This window comes from Rhyacophila brunnea, unplaced genomic scaffold (genome assembly GCF_057557595.1).
Source record: "Rhyacophila brunnea isolate RB1 unplaced genomic scaffold, BYU_Rbru_1.0 scaffold_43, whole genome shotgun sequence".
Classification (NCBI taxonomy): Eukaryota; Metazoa; Arthropoda; class Insecta; order Trichoptera; family Rhyacophilidae; genus Rhyacophila; species Rhyacophila brunnea.
The window spans coordinates 1,958,494-1,977,980 of NW_028233098.1; positions in this window are offsets into that span (position 1 = coordinate 1,958,494).

Here is a 19,487-nt window from a genome sequence, read left to right on the forward strand (position 1 = left end):
TAGAAAATATTATTATTGTTTTGTGTCTTTTATCATTTAATTTGGTACATGGACCACCTAAATACTTTTGGGATGCATTGTTTTGAGCCATAAGAGAGCTCAAAAATATTTAATTGGAACGAATAAATATGATTTGCTTTTGAAAGAAATTTCTTTGCAGCATTCCCGTTGTATTATTAATATTTGGAATATTTAATTTACCTTGGGCTCATCTTTTTAATATGAAAATGGGGAACTTCATGCCTATTATGTTTAAAAGATCATGCTCTGCATCACAAAATAGAATAAAAATATAAAATTTATATAAATCAGTCTTTGAAAAAATTAGTGTAATTTAACCTATCTTATTCGTAAAATCAATAAAATAAAATCAGATCAATAAAAAATCAATTTAACTTTATGATTTTAACTTAATTAAATCTTAACTCGGATATTTTATTTATTTACGGCCAGAACCTATTTTCAGAGACTCGAAAATTATGTATTAAAATCATATAATGTTATTCATATCAGCAGCCACATGTAATAAATTTGAATTAACCAGTGCTCATTTCGGGTCCATGAATTATGTCACTCAAATCGTATATATAAAGAATTTTTTAAAAATTATTCTTCTCTAAGATAAAAAGGCGTTTTTCAATATAATACACAATTTTTAAATACAATTTTTTCAGTACAATTGAATCAAAAAAGCTGAAACATAAGAAAAATCCACAATATAAAAATTAATTAAAACTATATCCAATTTTCAGCTAAAATACATTCAAAATATAGTATTTTTTTTGCAAATGTGCATTATTTATATATCATATTTAAAACTTTTCTGATGGTATACAATTTGATAATTTTTGGTTAAAATAAAAACAACACAATTATTTTATACTTTATTCGAAAATTCGAATTCAATCAAAAAACCATTTCAGATTCATCTAGCAATTTCTGTTACAAAGAAACATTCCGGATCAAAATATAAGTTACAGGCGGTCCCATAAGTCTTTTTTTAAGTTTATATTACACTATGCATCATAGAAAAAGCATAAAAAAGTCTTCACACTTAGTTGATGAAACAAAATTGCAGTTTATTAAATGTTAATTAAATACATCGTATATTTTTTTTATTGTTTATTATATATATTGAAAATACTATAGATAAATTATTATATCGGAAAATTGATATGTTTCAGTTCATATGTACATCAAAAAATATTGTATTTTTCAATTATAATTTCTCAAAAATTTAATCATCAATTGATTGATCTAAAATTTGAAACTTAAAGATAATTATAGCGAAGTAATAAAATGTGAATTGACAGAACAAAAAATCATAGATATTGTAATTCGATTTATGCATAATAGGTTCAGACTAATATTAAAAATATAATAAAACAAAAATCACATATTTGAGTAAAAATTAAACATAGTGATTTAACATATACGGATTCATGAATAAATGTGATCAATAATATAAAATAGATCAGAATTGATAATGTATTATTTATTGATTTATCTTTCAGATAAAAACAAATTTGACATGAAAATTTGATTTTAGTTGGAAGGTTTTATAAATAATTTTACATGATCAATTCAGCTTTATATAAATTGAAATTAATAAGCGAATCCCCAATGAAGTTGATTTTAACATTATCGCTGTTATGTAAATCATACGGGACATGGATATCGCATGGAAAAAGATTGTGTTTAAAAGTATGCACAAACAATAACAATGAATGCTCGAAAAATCACGATATAAAAAAAAAAGAATGCGACGATGATGCTCAAAAACTCCAGGTCAAAAGTGACAGAAACATAAAATGCAACAAGGATAGTTTAGAAATATTATTTCAGGAACATTTGGAATTAAGCGATGCAGAAATTACCTACAGATTACAATTTAAATATCTTACTGGTTATAAGATTCAAAGTCCATTAATTGCGAATTATTTGAAGAAATTAGAAGGGAGCATCCAAACTTATTTGCAATACACTACGAAAGAATCTGTCCTTTTTGTTAAAGGTGAAAATTCAGAGTCTAAATTTTATAGCTTTAGGCGAAGAATATTGTTGACTTTTTTCAGTCCACGTTTGACAAATGATGAAAAGATATTTGATGATTTTTCCCCGCATTATTTCGTAATTTTAGACACTTTTAGACCTTTGTGTGTTATTTTCCCAAGTTTCATGCTTCTGATGATTCGTTTTATTGAAGACTGCACCTGGGAAAATTTCTCGAAAAAAAATAACATTTTACATGATGAAGCAACTGATATACGTGAAGATTTTTTTAACTTACAGTACGATAAACTTGATATTTTTATCAATTGTTATCATAATTTCAATTTGAAATTACAAAATCTAATAAAATTGAGCTGTAAGGACGTATTGAAGGATATAATGGATATAAGAACGATTCTTAGAATTAAGAATTATAAAAATTACCATTTGTACATAGAAATATATGACTATATCTATGCCCTCGGGGCATTATTTTTACCAGATTTCAATCTAACATTTTACAGCAACTGTATGAAACAAATGAAAAGCTATAAAAATATTCAACTAAAAGGGGTAGAAAAATGTGATTTTCAAAGTATCCTTCATACTTCATTTTTTTTATCATTTCTTTTGCAAGAAAACGAATTAGAAAAATGTAAAATCGATATAAAAACGTTATTTCCTGTATGTATTGGTAAATGTTTTAGATCATTTACGCCATCACAGGCCTATTTCACGATGATTTTAAATCGGATACAGATTTTTTATCATAAATTTCAGATATTCGCAGAAAATTTTTCTTATGTTTATCCTTATTTTGGAACCGGTGGTTTAAAGACCATTCAATCTAAAAAATACAAGCTCAAAATAGTGCTGGAAAAAAATGAAAGAGTGGTTGAAATGCGAAAAATAGATTATATAACGTTAGTTTTGGACATTATAAACTACAATATACTGCATTAAGCTATGTGAAACAGCAAACCAATAAAAGGTGTCGATTTTTTTGGTGTAAAAACTATTAAACTAGCCATGTGGAATCTTGATTAAATAACCGCAAAAAAAAATTAAAACCAATTTTTTGAAATTTTATTAATGATTATAAGGCTCGGCAAATAAAAATCTTTTATCCTTTTGGAAATAGAAGCAGCATATGATAAGATGTTCCTAGGGGCAACATAAATAGCTTTATTTTATTTTTTCTATAGAAAAAACATTAAAGGCGTGAAATTTTGATTCTTAATCAAAGCTCTAATTATCAGTGCGTATATTATTTTCTCTATCGCAAAATAAATTCTTTTTTTAGCGTATAGAGCCGGATAATTCGATCTTTAGTTAAAGAATCAAGATTTTTGATACCATATTTTTATTATAATTTTAAAGACTATATGCTCGTCCAAGAACAATTCATTTTAAATGCTAATTTATCTAGTGATATAAACCACACAGAATTTTACGACTGTTTTTAATTTAAAAACCCATTTATTTTTTGGTTTTGATGTAATCTAACTGATCATCATATAACTCAGAGGGATATCATAAAGTTTACACCCATAAACATCTGTGATTATAATGAATTTTACATTTAATGATGCAAGCTTAAATTAATAAACAAAGCTTCATAGGTAATTATGTTATTATATATTTCCAACTGCGATATTATTTTACAATCTTTTAATCTTCCATGATATTTTCCTTTAAAAACCCTTTTATGATTAAGTTTCCAATGAAATTTCTTTAAAAACCTTTTACAGTGAATAAAAAATAGGTTTCTGTCGAAAATACTTCACATTTACACCAGAAAAGTATATCCGAGTAAGCAATTGTTTAAGGCTTAATATATCCTAAAACAATCTTTTTACAATTTTGTAAAAAGAATTCGTTGATTACCCTCTAATTTCATTATAAAATCGGCATTTTGTATTATTTTGATGATATTGAAAATATACTAACGCAATAATTAATTTAAAGCATTAATGATTTTTTTTTAAATTGTACTCACAAACACTACGTTCTAGGTATTTTATGTATAAGTATAGATGCTTTATGTTTATTAAAGCTTATACCAAAATAAAAACAGATATATTAATAATTACAAAAATAGACCTGATATTTTGTATACGATAAAAAAGAAAATATTATTACGTTGATTGAAATAGATATAACTAGCCTTGAAAACTTAACTGAAGTTGAGAATTAAAAATATACAAAGTATGGCATCTTGGCATACGAAGTTGGTTTAATTTACAAATTTAAAACAAGAATGATACCATATGTAATGACTTGAGTGGAGTGGCTACAAAATTATATAAAAAATATGTCAAGCAGTAAAAATCCTAGACGAAGTAGAAGTATACATGCAATCTCTCACACACCGCAAGACACTTGAACTTATCCCATTTGAGAGAAGAAAAGTAGTTGATGAAGATGTATCAGGGGAAGGTGTCAAAAGATGCATCAAAGAGTTGTGCAATATTCCCAATATCCTGAACACGTCTAAATAGATAAAATTGATAATAAGAAAATTACTATATAAATAAATAAAATTTCTAATTAATTATATTAACAGCGCAAACAACTTCCTATGCATGTCATTATTACTGTTCATTTAAGCCAGAACAAACATAGCTTTTAAATTAAGAAGCTTGCTTAATCGCAACAAAATGCGCAAATAAAGGTTTGGAATTCATAAATTATGAAAAATTAATTCTTGAAAAAACCAATTCTGTTATATTCGCATCGCAAAAATGCGAAAACCAGTCAAGCAATGAATCTTTTAATATTTACAATTGTATAAACTTTCATCTGTTTATGTGAGAAAGTAAATTTAAAAATTTTATTTTCCTCACATTTTTATGTGTTACATTTTGCTAGTATATATATTAAAAAGCAATATTTTTATATTTAACATATATTTTCTTGATATCAACTTTTAACAAAGTCATTCTAAATGATTTTCTTTCGAGTAGTAAAAGCTTTTTTCCCATTTATCAGGCACTTTTAATATATAAGTTTAAATTCATTTCTTATTGTTGTGTGATTAGCACATTATATGCTCTACATTGCAATATATTGATGATAAGCATTTTTACTATGAAAACATATAAGTATTTTAACTACAATTCATGGCATGGAGCTGTAAGCTTGAGAAATCTCTGTTATTGAACAATAAACGACACCAGTATACTATAATCTTTATAATTTGGTTTAATTGCGTTTATGCGAAAGAAACGAAAAAAATATATTGATACCGTTTTAAACTGCAAAAATAAAATTATGAAGAGAAAGGGGGATTTTTTATTTGAAATCATCAATCCTTCAAGGTAAAGCTGGAAAGTAAAAAGTTAAGGATGAATATGATTGCATTCAAAATAATTTTATTTTTAGGTTTATTTATATTATAATATTTAGTTTTGATGCTTATCAAATATTTAGTGATAATTTAATAATATTTCGCAATAGCGTAAGCTGTGAGGTATATATACTCGACCCAAAATAATCAATCCGAATGATTAAAAGGTAAATCCTTCACTTATAGAGACTTTGATAAACTATAAAACTTGTAATTAATACTGCTTATCTGCCGGGAATATAACGAGCGCTTTTAGGTCGGCCGACAGTAAAAGAAAGCTCTCGCATCAAAAATACACTTAATCTTGGTTCTGTAAGAACTTGACTGAACCCTCAAATGTAAGTGGATGCAATAAAAACCAGTATTGAGATGTTTTCATCGTGGGTATGAATCGATCGGCATAGTCAACACCGTTAATCTTTTAATAGTATTTTGCAAATTTTTATTTGAAAAAAATACTACAAAGAAAGTTTTTAATTGTACAAAAATCACAGCACAACCTTGTAGAAAATTCTTGATCATATGTAAACAACCAATCATTGGCATTTTTTTTTACAATTCATTGATAACTTTGCAGATGTTTCGTCCAATACAAGTGTGCAGGCCATAATATAAAGTACGATGAATTTCAGACGAAAAATCTATAGTAATACTAAACTAAAAAATTTAGTAGATAAACAAAGTCAAATGTTTAATGTAATAAAATATTTATTCTTCGTTGAATATTTTATATCAAAATACCTCTAAAGTTTGTAGTATATACAAAAATTTAATTGAAAATAAATGGGCAGACCTTCATGATGTATTAAAATATATTTTCATAATTTTTGTTCTGAATTATAAATTGCCGAACTTAACAGAACTAAAACCGGCTTTTATAGACCATATTCATTTTAATATAAACCTAAAAACACTTACAATTACAATTAAGTTTGTATGCGCTTAAATATGATACTAAACCATTATTTGTTGAATCTAAATGTATTTATAAACACAAACAAGGCATAATTTCAGCAAATTTTATCATATTTTTCAAGATAGTGTTATACTATTCTTTCCTGATATTAAACCATTTTTTAAATCTTGATATAAAATAGTCCCATCACACTTTATAAACAAGGCAGTGCAATTTATTATTCTAAAATACAGAGTTTTCCCAATCAAATATTTGTGTATGTAGCTTATATAAATGTATGAAGATAGAAAGGGATTTTTATTAAATATATTTCAGAAAGCTATATATGATAATTAATTATACTGGTATTTTTTAAATTCCGAAGCTAGGAAAATGCTTAACTTTTATTTATATAAATACCAAATAATTATGAATTTCATTTGTTGTGAAAAAAACATTTATGTATTGAAGAATGAATTTTATAAAATTGTAGCTAGATATGGGAGATTATAGATATCCATCCAATAAAGCAAGAAGTAATTGTTAATTCTAGAAAAGAAAGTATCAATGTGCAAAAAAATTAGAAAAAATGCGTGGATTGATCTATAAGAACAACTTAATCGTTTTATTGATCCAGTAAAACATAGAAAGTTTTTTAAAGCCTCCTATGCTAAGAAAAGCCCATTCGAATGCCGAAGTAAGGTGGAAAGTTATTTTATTGCGTTTTATAATAAAAGCCAAGGCTAATTGTTCCATAATCCAGTTGAATTAGAAAACAATTACAATAAATTAAAAAATTGAACTTATCAATAGAACATTTCAAATTTATTTAATCTATAAAAAAATTCCATAGATAAAAAAACATCGCAATGATCATTTAAAAATCTTGAAATTTAATTGAATACTCAATTTTCATAAAATAACCAATAATAGACAGCTGTTAAAAAAGATAAAAATATTCTTGATTTAGAAAATTTAAAAAGCAATGCAATAATCATCAAATAGAATTGCTTGGGCAAAATCTGACTGCAAAAGCTTGGATATATAAAATTATTTTTAAATAAATGGGATAACTTAGAAACAAAAATTCTATAAGATTAAATAAGCCTTTAAACTTTTGAAGGAATAATCTTAATGCGTAAGAAGGAACCAAAATACATTTTTAAAAAATTAAAACTACAGCTAAAACATATATGCAGTGAACCACCACGACTATATTTAGCTGTAAATATGCCCGATAATTGCGTTTTATAATTAAATTAATCTACTATACGAAATAGATTATGGTTTAATCAGATGATTTGATCTAATAAATAGCATATAAAAAGACGTACGAATATCAATATACATGAATAAAGCACTTATTTAAGAGTAAATATAAGTTGGATTATCCTTTTATTGAGAAAATCGAATATTATACATCCATATGATTTACATAATAGGCTATCCACTTTAATGCACGTAGTATGTTAATTTAAATTTTTTAACCTTTGAATCTTCCAATTAGCTTCTTCTATTATATTTATATTACATTATTAATACACAAATGCAAGACAAAGATTATCCCATATTTATAACATGGGACGGTGTGGTGACACGATATCATAGAAGGTACCTGAAGGAACTAGATGTCACGAACCAGGTTGTGGCATATATTCAAACCTTGGGATTGAGAAAAACCCTTGAATTAATAAATCTTGAAAGAAGGTGGGGTATTCAAGAAGACTTTGGAGAGGAAAGATAGCCGAAAGTATAAATACGCTGTGCGTACAGAGAATCAAGCAACCTGTGCCTGAGAACAAAAACTAAAATTACAACTATAAACCTGGCCCATACATAAAAAATATGTTATTTATATTACATATAATAAAAGAAAGAAAAATTTTCTTTGTAAAAAATATTATTATTGTTTTTTGTCTTTTAATTAGGTACATGGACCATCTAAATACTTTTGGTATGCATTATTTTGTGCCATAAGAGGGCTCAAAAATATTTAATTCGAACCAATAAATATGATCTAGTTTTGAAAGAAATTTCTTTGCAGCATTCCCGTTGTATTATTAATATTTGGAATATTTAATTTACCTTGGGCTCATCTTTTTAATATGAAAATGGGGAATTCATGCCTATTATGTTTAAAAGATCATGCTCTGCATCACAAAATAGAATAAAAATATAAAATTTATGTAAATCAGTCTTTGAAAAAATTAGTGTAATTTAACCTATCTTATTCGTAAAATCAATAAAATAAAATAAAATCAATATAAATCAATTTAACTCTGAGATTTAAACTTAATTAAGACTTAACTCGGATATTTTATTTATATACAGCCAGAACCTATTTTCAGAGACACCATTAATTATATATTAAAATCATATAATTTTATTCAATCAGCGTTCACAATAATAAATTTAAATTAACCAGTGCTCATTTTGGGTCCATGAATTATGTCACTCAAATCGTATATATAAAGAATTTTTTAAAAATTATTCTTCCCTAAAATAAAAAGCAGTCTTTCAATATTAATACACAATTTTAAATACGATTTTTTTCGGTACAATTAAATCAAGAAAGCAGAAACATAAGAACATCCACAATATAAAAATTCATTAAAACTATATCCAGTCTTCAGCTAAATTAAATACAAAATATATTATTTATATTTTGCGAATGCGCATTATTTATATATCATATTTAAACTTTTCCGATGGTATGCAATTTGATAAGTTTTCATTTAAATAAAAACAACACAATTATATACTACTTTATTCATAAAATTCGAATTCAACCTAAAAAAAACATTTCAGATTCGTCTAGCAATTTCTGTTGCAAAGAAACATTCCGGATCAAAATATAAGTTACAGGCGGTCCCATAAGTCTTTTTTTAAGTTTATATTACACTATGCATCATAGAAAAAGCATAAAAAAGTCTTCACACTTAGTTGATGAAACAAAATTGCAGTTTATTAAATGTTAATTAAATACATCGTATATTTTTTTTATTGTTTATTATATGCATTGAAAATACTGAAGATAAATTATTATATCGGAAAATTGATATGTTTCAGTTCATATGTACATCAAAAAATAATTACATTTTCAATTATGATTTCTCAAAAATTTAATCATCAATTGTTATATCAAAATTTTGAAATTTAGAACAAAACGGTGAAATGATAAAATATGAATTGACAGAACAAAAAATCATAGATATTGTAATTCGATTTATGCGTAATCGGTTCAGACTAATATTAAGAATATAATAAAACGAAAACTCATATTTGAGTAGAAATTTAACATAGTGATTTAACATAAACGGATTCATGAATAAATGTGACCAATAATATAAAATAGATTAGAATTGATGATGTATTATTTATTGATTTATCTTTCAGATAAAAACAAATTCGACATTGAAAATTCAATTTTAATAGGATGATTTTATAAATACTTGTTTAGATCAATTCAGCTTTATATAAATCGAAATTAATAAGCAAATACCCAATGAAGTTGATTTTAACATTATCGCTGTTATGTAAAGCATATGGGGCACGGAGATCGGATTCAAAACTATGCAGAAAAAATAAAAAAGGATGGTCGAGAAATCACGATAGACAAAAAAAAGATTGCGACGAAGATAATTTAGAAATCTCATTACGCGAACATTTGGAATTAAGCGATGCAGAAATTACCTACAGTTTACAATTTGAATATCTTACTGATTATAAGATTCAAAGTACATTAATTGCGAATTATTTGAATAAATTAGAAGACAGCATAAAAAGCCATAAGGAATACACTACTAAAGAATCTGTCTTTTTTGTCAAAGGTGAAAATTCAGAGTCTAAATTTTACAGCTTCAGGCGAAGAATATTGTTGACTTTTTTAGGTCCACAATTGGAAAATGTTGAACCGACATTTGATGATTTTTCACCGCATTATTTCGTAATTTTAGACACTTTTAGACCTCTGTGTGTTATTTTTCCAAGTTTCATGGTTCTGATGTTTCGTTTTATTGAAGACTGCACCTGGGAAAATTTCTCGAAAAAAAATAACATTTTACATGATGAAGCAACTGATATCTATAAAAAATTTTTTAACTTACAGTACGATAAACTTGATACTTTTATCAATTATTATCATAATTTCAATTTGAAATTACAAAATCTAATAAAATTGAGCTGTAAGGACGTATTGAAGGATATAATGGATATAAGAACGATTCTTAGAATTAAGAATTATAAAAATTACCATTTGTACATAGAAATATATGACTATATCTATGCCCTCGGGGCATTATTTTTACCAGATTTCAATCTAACATTTTACAGCAACTGTATGAAACAAATGAAAAGCTATAAAAATATTCAACTAAAAGGGGTAGAAAAATGTGATTTTCAAAGTATCCTTCATACTTCATTTTTTTTATCATTTCTTTTGCAAGAAAACGAATTAGAAAAATGTAAAATCGATATAAAAACGTTATTTCCTGTATGTATTGGTAAATGTTTTAGATCATTTACGCCATCACAGGCCTATTTCACGATGATTTTAAATCGGATACAGATTTTTTATCATAAATTTAAGATATTCGCAGAAAATTTTTCTTATGTTTATCCTTATTTTGGAACCGGTGGTTTAAAGACCATTCAATCTAAAAAATACAAGAACAAAATATGGCTGAAAAAAGATAATAGAGTGGTTGAAATGCGAAAAATAGATGTTCTTGTGTGTATTTTAGACATTATAAACTACAATATACTGCGTTAAGCTATGTGAAACAGAAAACCAATAAAAGGAGCCTATTTTTTTGAAGTAAAAACCATAAACTAGCCATGTAGAATCTTGATTAAAAAACTGCAAAAAAAAAATTAAAAACCAATTTTTTTTTAACTCTATTAATTGTATTAAAGCTCGGCAAATAAAGACCTTTATCTTTTTGGAAATAGAAGCAACACATGAAAGATATTCATAGGTCAAACATAAATGGCTATATTTTATTTTTTCTATAGAAAAAACATTAAAGGCGTGAAATTTTGATTCTTAATCAAAGCTCTAATTATCAGTGCGTATATTATTTTCTCTATCGCAAAATAAATTCTTTTTTTAGCGTATAGAGCCGGATAATTCGATCCGTAGTTAAAGAATCAAGACTTTTGATGCCGTATATTTATTATAATTTTAAAGACTATATGCTCGTCCAAGAACAATTCATTTTAAATGCTAATTTATCTAGTGATATAAACCACACAGAATTTTACGACTGTTTTTAATTTAAAAACCCATTTATTTTTTGGTTTTGATGTAATCTAACTGATCATCATATAACTCAGAGCGATATCATAAAATTTACACTCATAAACATCTGTGATTATAATGAATTTTACATTTAATGATACAAGCTTAAATTAATAAACAAAGCTTCATAGGTAATTATATTATTATATATTTTCAATTGTGATATTATTTTACAATCTTTTAATCTTCCATGATATTTTCCTTTAAAAAAATTCCCTTTTTATAATGAAGTTAACAATGAAATTTCTTTAAAAACTTTGTACGGTGAACAACAAATTGGTTTCTGTCGAAAATACTTCACATTTACACCAGAAAAGTAAATCCGAGTAAGCAATTGTTTAAGGCCTAAATATATCCTAAAACAATCTTGTTACAATTTCGTAAAAAATTTCGTTGATTACCCTCTAATTTCATTATAAAATAGACATTTTATATTATGTTGATGATCTGAAAATATACTAACGCAATAATTAATTTAAAGCATTAATGATTTTTTTTTAAATTGTACTCACAAACACTACGTTCTAGGTATTTTATGTATAAGTATTGATGCTTTATGTTTATTAAAGCTTATACCAAAATAAAAACAGATATATTAATAATTACAAAAATAGACCTGATATTTTGTATACGATAAAAAAGAAAATATTATTACGTTGATTGAAATAGATATAACTAGCCTTGAAAACTTAACTGAAGTTGAGAATTAAAAATATACAAAGTATGGCATCTTGGCATACGAAGTTGGTTTAATTTACAAATTTAAAACAAGAATGATACCATATGTAATGACTTGAATGGCTACAAAATTCTATAAAAAATATGTTAAGGTGTTAAAAATCCCGGACGAAGTAGAAGCATGCATGCAAGCTCTCACGCTCCGCAAGACACTTGAATTTTTCACATTTGAAAGTAGAAGACCAGATGACGAAGATAGACCAGAGGAAGGTGTCAAAAGATTATCAATGAGTTGTGCAATATGCCTAATGAACTGACTTCGTTCAATAGATATAATTTATAGGTATAATTTTGATTTTTGTTCTCGAGCACAACTTACTTGATTCTCTGCGCGCACAGCGTATTTATAATTTTGGTTATCTTCTCCTCTCCAAATTCTTCTTCAATACCATTCCTCATTTCGAGGCCTATTAATTCAAGGGTTTTCTCAATCCAATGGTTTGTATATATGTCTCGATCTGTTTCGTGAAATCTAGTTCTTTCAGGAACCTTAATGATTTGTGTCCCCACATAGTTAGATGTTATAACATATGGGAATATAATTAAACATAAAAAGCAATATAATTTATTGATTAATATCAAAAATAGTGTTGAAGTATAGTGGAAGTATAATTCTTGAAAGAATAAATCCATAGAAAGGCGTGAAGTTGATTTGATTAAAATGATCATAAATATGTTTGAGATCAGAGATGAATGAACAAGTTTTGAAAGGTGAAGATGTATAATGGATGGATGTGAAGAGGATGGGATTTACTGAAATATCAAAATAGGTTGAGGAAGATACTTTAATTGATGATTTTCGAAAACAGAAGAGGAATCGAGGAAGATTATGAAGAGAAAAAAAAGAAATAAAGTATAGGTATTAGTCTCTTACGAACCATCTAAAATTTTCATTGATTGAAAAAAGAAAAAGTATAATTCTAAGCTAACCATAAATATATTCATATATACCTCCAATGCATTAATATTTGTCATTAAATGGATATACGGGATCATGATAAATTTTTTTTAATTATAAAAAACGAATAAGAAATTAACACTAACCAGTGGATAAATTTAACGACTTTGAATTTATTAATAATTCAAAATATATTAAAATTACAATAATTAAATATAAGTTTCATAAAAAATAATGTATGTGTTATTTTAAAATTTAATAAGCATAATTAACTAATTTTTTTATGTAATCGCACCAAATTAATTACATTAAATCATGTGCCCCTATTTAATATGACGATTGAGTGGATACTCCGATTAACTCCTACATTTCCATCATTCACAGAAACAGAAATAACGAAAATACTGGATTATACTGCAGGCTCTTTTAAATTAGAAGTTCTCAACTTGGATATTCCACTCTTTAAAGTAAATGCTAGCAAGCATCAGATTGATTATCTTGTTGAAAGATCAATTTTTTTGAAATCTGTATCCATACTTCTAACACCTTCACAAAGTTTTTCTAGCTCTGTTGAGCTTTTAGAAAATTGGAAATATTCTGATGAAATTGATGTATTTTGCACATTGACCAATGAAAAATCACCAAATGACAGATTAATAGGCTGTGAATATTCATTTACTAAATCATCGATGAAAAATCCCACACTAATAAACAATAAATTAATTATTGGTGAGAAACTAGAAAATATAGACCAAAGAGAAATTGATTTACCCATAGATAAGATATTCGATCAAGATAAGAAAAAATATGACGAAAAAATAAACAATTTATCATTAAAAAAATGTTTAAAATTCACCAGTGCTAAAATAAATATAAAGAAATATGGAAGTCCACTATCGTCGTCCGATCGCCTAGCCTTAATAGAATCAAACTCTCATTATATAGATCCATATGCCATAGACCTCACAAACCCAGAAATAATTCTTCAAGTACATATTACGAAAACCATTTTATATAGATCAGTTCTCTATAAGAATAGCTCAAGAAAAAAGATGCTAAAATGTAGGATACCATGTAGACCCTTTATAGGTGTAACCTGTATGGACTGGGAACTAAGTATATTCATGGCAAATATATGTAACATAAACTCATCTACATTAATTTGTGACCCCTTTATTGGTAGCGGCGGTGTCGCTCTAGCCTGTGCATGGTTTGATGCAAATATAGTTGGGATAGATATAGATAAAAAGGCTTTAATAGGACATAATATTCAAGTGAGCAATGTTAAAACTGCTTTGAAGGGTTTTAATATCAAGAATAACTTTGATTTTATTAGAAAAGGAAACAAAGTCTGTTGTACAATTATTGGAAATACTTTATGTCCTCCTCTTAAAACAAACGCCGGGTTTTTATTTGATGCCGTTCTTTGTGACCCGCCCTATGGTGAACGCATTAGTTTGAAGGGGCTCGATCTTGAGGTATATTTGAAAATGTTAAGAAATTTTTGTGATATGTATTTAAAAATTGATGGGTGTGTTTGTTTTTGGGCACCTCAGAGTTATAGTGATTTTGTTTTCAGCATCTTTAGTGGATTCGAGCAAAAGGTCATGGTTGTGCAGAAACTGAGGACGATCGAGAGGGTTGTTTTTCTTTACACAAAAAAGTTATAAATTTCCGATAAAGATATTTTTATTTGGAAGTATATATTTAATTATTTATTTTTTGCTATATTTATTAAAAAATCTTCAGTGGAAGTTACATTCGACTGATTTCCAAATAAACTAATATACAACAGGAATTATAGCATTTTATCGTATTTATAGAATTATACATATTGAACATAAGAGCCTTTTTTGCTTATTCAAAATTTAAAAAAGAATAATTTCGCATGACTTATCTAGAAATAAAAATTCTGGGTTTTGTCTGATTTGAAGTTCATTATTTTTTAAGAATTTCTGTATTTGTATACACACCAGAACAAAATATAAATTTTTTAATCTAGTTTGCTTGTTGTAACATCTATTGCAGATTTATAACTATTGTGTATCAAATATAGCGTTTATCAATAGGGACTAACTTTAATATGTATATTATTCGAAGATATTCTTTTTTTATAACTTAAACTGCAAAATTCAATATTTTTTGGCATTGCAAACATTTCTATAGATTTCTATTACTAATACAATTTTTTATAAGTTTTTGCTTGAGAAAAACCATTTATACAACCCAAATGTTCGGAAAAATATAAACATTAGAGATACTTTACAAGATGTTTAAATCACTATATGCTTTAGCATATAAAATTATATGCATTTTAGTGAATAAATTGATATAAATAATATATATTATACAAAATTTCTTTCATAAATAATCAGTCATTGTTTTCGGTCCTATATTTCAAAAATTTTTATGAAAATTGATCTTTTTTTACAACAAAATTTATTAAAAGTCACCTAAAAGCCTATATTTTTTCACTGTTTTACCATTGGCTTATATATAAAATATATTGAATAAATATATGCTAGAAATTTAACAAATATAATATTTTTGCATTTTTCAATATAATTTCTATGATTAAATCAGCTAATAAACTATTCTTTTGTTTTCTTTGTTTTATGCAGAGAGAAAAGACTGGTCTAAATTTAATAGTATAATTTTCATATTGAAATTCCACAGATTTCGCATGTAATTATTGATTAACATTAATTTAAAGCCTTTATTCATCTGATTTTTTTTAATTTGCATATGTATTTCTTGAAATATTTTATTCGTCTGGACACAACAAATAGTGTTAATTTTTGTTCATGTGTTTACTATTTTATATTCAGATGATAAATATATTTTACTAGGATCTAGTAATTTAGTTATTCAAATGAAATCGTAACAACTATGATATTTTAGATACAATGTATTAAAATTTTGTGTTTATTTAATGAAATATAGATAGAATATTTTCTGTTATGCGTGGCATTATTAACAATTACATAACCTTATAAAAATTGCTACCGAGATGCACTAAGATTTGAATAATTGTGATTCTTCAAGTAAATTATTAAGTCTTCTTAAATCTTTTAAGTTGGTCTAAAAACACATAACTAGCCATAAATGGTATTTAATTTTCTATATAAATTAAAAAATGTATGTTTTATTTACTAGATTCCTTTTTCTTCTTTTAAAGCATTAATTTTCTCTATATTGATTAATTTTCATTATTATAGTCTTAAAAGTTAATTTCCTCATTAATAAAATTTTTTCAATTTCTCAAGTATTTTACACTAATATTTAATTTTTAAAATAGAGTTTTAGCTTGGTCAGTTATATTCAGGCTTCTTTCTTGTTTGATTTTATAATAAGACTCGCTTTTAACACCTTTGTTGTGATGAATAGTCACTTGCATACATATTTTCTGCAATTTTGAATAAAATATCATTCATTAATAAAAAAAGAACACGGTGTTAAATAAATGTACATAATGACTTTCTAAATTTTTGTTAGAAATTAAAAGGAATTTTCTTATTTTATTTTGATTGTATAATGCTTTAAATTTACCAAGAGTTTTTTTATATTATAAAGGAATAGACATCTAACTTAGCACTTATTAATGGTGAGATATTTTTAAAACTTCTTAACAATTTTATTTTTGTAGAAATAATATTTCCTAATTTTTTTTTAGTGAAAATGTATTTAAATCAATTTAATTTTGATTAACGTTCGATAAAATAATAATTTAATTTTGAAGAATTTTCAATTTCTTGTTTTATTAAGTTATAAAGGTAGATGATCATCAATATAAGGAAACAAAATTTCTATTATTCAGATTGACAAAAAGGTTGAAGAATATTTCGCATACTAATATATAATTTTTGCCCATATTATGTCAAGGCTGGAACTTTTTCGCATGAGAAAAATGTAATTTACAGATTAAAAATTTAGAATAAAATATACAAAATACATATCTTATTGTATTTAATATGTATGTCACTGTTAATTTGAAGACCAAATAATAGTAATTTTATGTAAAATAAATTGTAAAAAAAATATAGTTTTATACAAAGCCTTTTAACACTTGCAATAAACACATCTTTTCGGAAAGCAAAACAAAAAAAGTGTATTTTTGGATTTTTTTTTTGTTTTAAACAGAAATAAGCAGGCTCTAAATAGCTTGATTTTCGATATTTTTTTTGTTAAGTATATCTCCATGTAACTCAATGCACATTCTTTTAAAAGTTTCCCGTTTTAATAAAAAAACTTCATATTTCTAGATGAAATGAATAAAAATTGTAATTTTTGTTATAATTCCAGCATCATTAAAAAAAACCAGGATATAAAACGAATTGATTTATATTTTATACTAATTTTAAGATAGAAAATAAAATACAATCATTGGGTCTATAATTAGAAGACCAGAAATAATCTGTAAGAAATATCATGGGTAAATATATAAATTAATTTACTAAATATGCATCAAAGAGCATTTGACAATATTTTCACGGGAAAAAATATTGATGACTACATTGACACAATATTTATACACATAGATTTTGATAGAGGTGTATTTCTGACATAAAAAATATTTAAAAAGAAATTTTTTTACAGGCTTGCTTTTGGATTATTCATTCAGGTATATTACGCTGCTGTCAAAAATCCATATAAATGTTAGCCAATCTTATATTTTTTATACTTATAAAGTATTTATAAAAATAACTATGCTGCGATTGCACGATAAAGACCTCACAAAAAAAATTGTGTGCTTTAAAAGAAAGAATAAATAGGATAATAAAATATATAATGTGGTAGAAAAAACAATAAAGACCAGTGTACATAAAATATTGATTTTTTAGTCAAATGATGAATTTTTATAATATTTTAAAAAATGGTATTTGAATATAAAAAAAAGATGATTGCTTTTAAAACATTTTTTTCTTGCTTATTGCATAAAATTCAACTTAAAAATCAGCGAATATTATTTAAGCGCCTCCATTCATTCTAAATTCAATTATTCGAGTCATTTTATTTTTTTGAAATATATAGAGTATTTTTTTTGTAGATTCGATAAAATTAAAACTATAAAACATCAGATAAATTAAAACAAAATTTATAGGGAGATAAAATTGTGGTAAAAATTAACCTAAAAATGACTTTACAAAGAAGCTAATTATTTGCGATATATAATTTTTCGGCCAAAAAAATCATGAATCTATCTCTACAAAATCATTATTTTGTAAGATTCTGTTATCTAAAGAGCATGGAATTATAATTAACTATGATAAAAACACAAGTATTGCATATAAAAAATTTAGTACTTTGATTGAAATATTGATATTTGAATATAAATATTTTTAAAATAAATCAGATCAAAAGCCCATCAAGCACACGAAAAGTAATTAGTTCGCATACAAATGAATATCGAAAAAAATGTATGCCTTAGATACACAAAAGTAGCTACTTTTTATATATAATCCTGCACATACTAGAAAATTTGAAGTTCCAATAATTAAGCTTTTTTCTTATAAATCATAATAAACTGTAAATTTTAAACGATGCCTCTATTTTGTGGATTTTGAGTCCCTTTATAATAAATATTGCTACAGTTGAAAAAATATTTAGATGAATGATAAAATGCATATAAAGTTTGGCTAAAAAAAATTTTTTCTGTGTGTTTTTTATAATTATTTTTCGACTTTATTTATCCAAACTATTTTTAATTAATTACGCTAGAATTATCATAAATAAAAAAATCAGTTATTTATGATATAAATTTAGTAAATTCTCCTTTTTTTGTCTATAGAATGCAATATTTTTTTAATTTTATTTATGATCTATTCAACTACATCTAAAATTTGAATTTCCGCCATAAAGATGCAGATTAACTTCAGCAACAAATTTTCTGTTCATAAAAAACATTCTAAAAATATGAACTAGATTACATTCTTGGCTATTCATTTGATGTATAATTGCCATATATTTCAGATACGTAGTTTATTTTCTACGCAATAACATTAAAATTTTACATAAACTATACATAATTGAACATATAACTTTTGTAGTAAATTCAAAAAACCCAGAATTTAATAGTACATCATCTTAAAGAATACACAATGAAGTTTATGTTTAAATCACTTTTTTATGTTATAGATTTAGGTCTAATATTTCAAATATTTATAAAAAACCTCCTTAATAAAATAAAATGTTCTTCGACCTTCTATTATACTCATACATTCTTATCATCATAAGACCATATTTATTTTACTTATTCTATATTTATTTACATCACATAAACCGTCTCTTTGATAACGTTTTAAACATTTTACCCAGC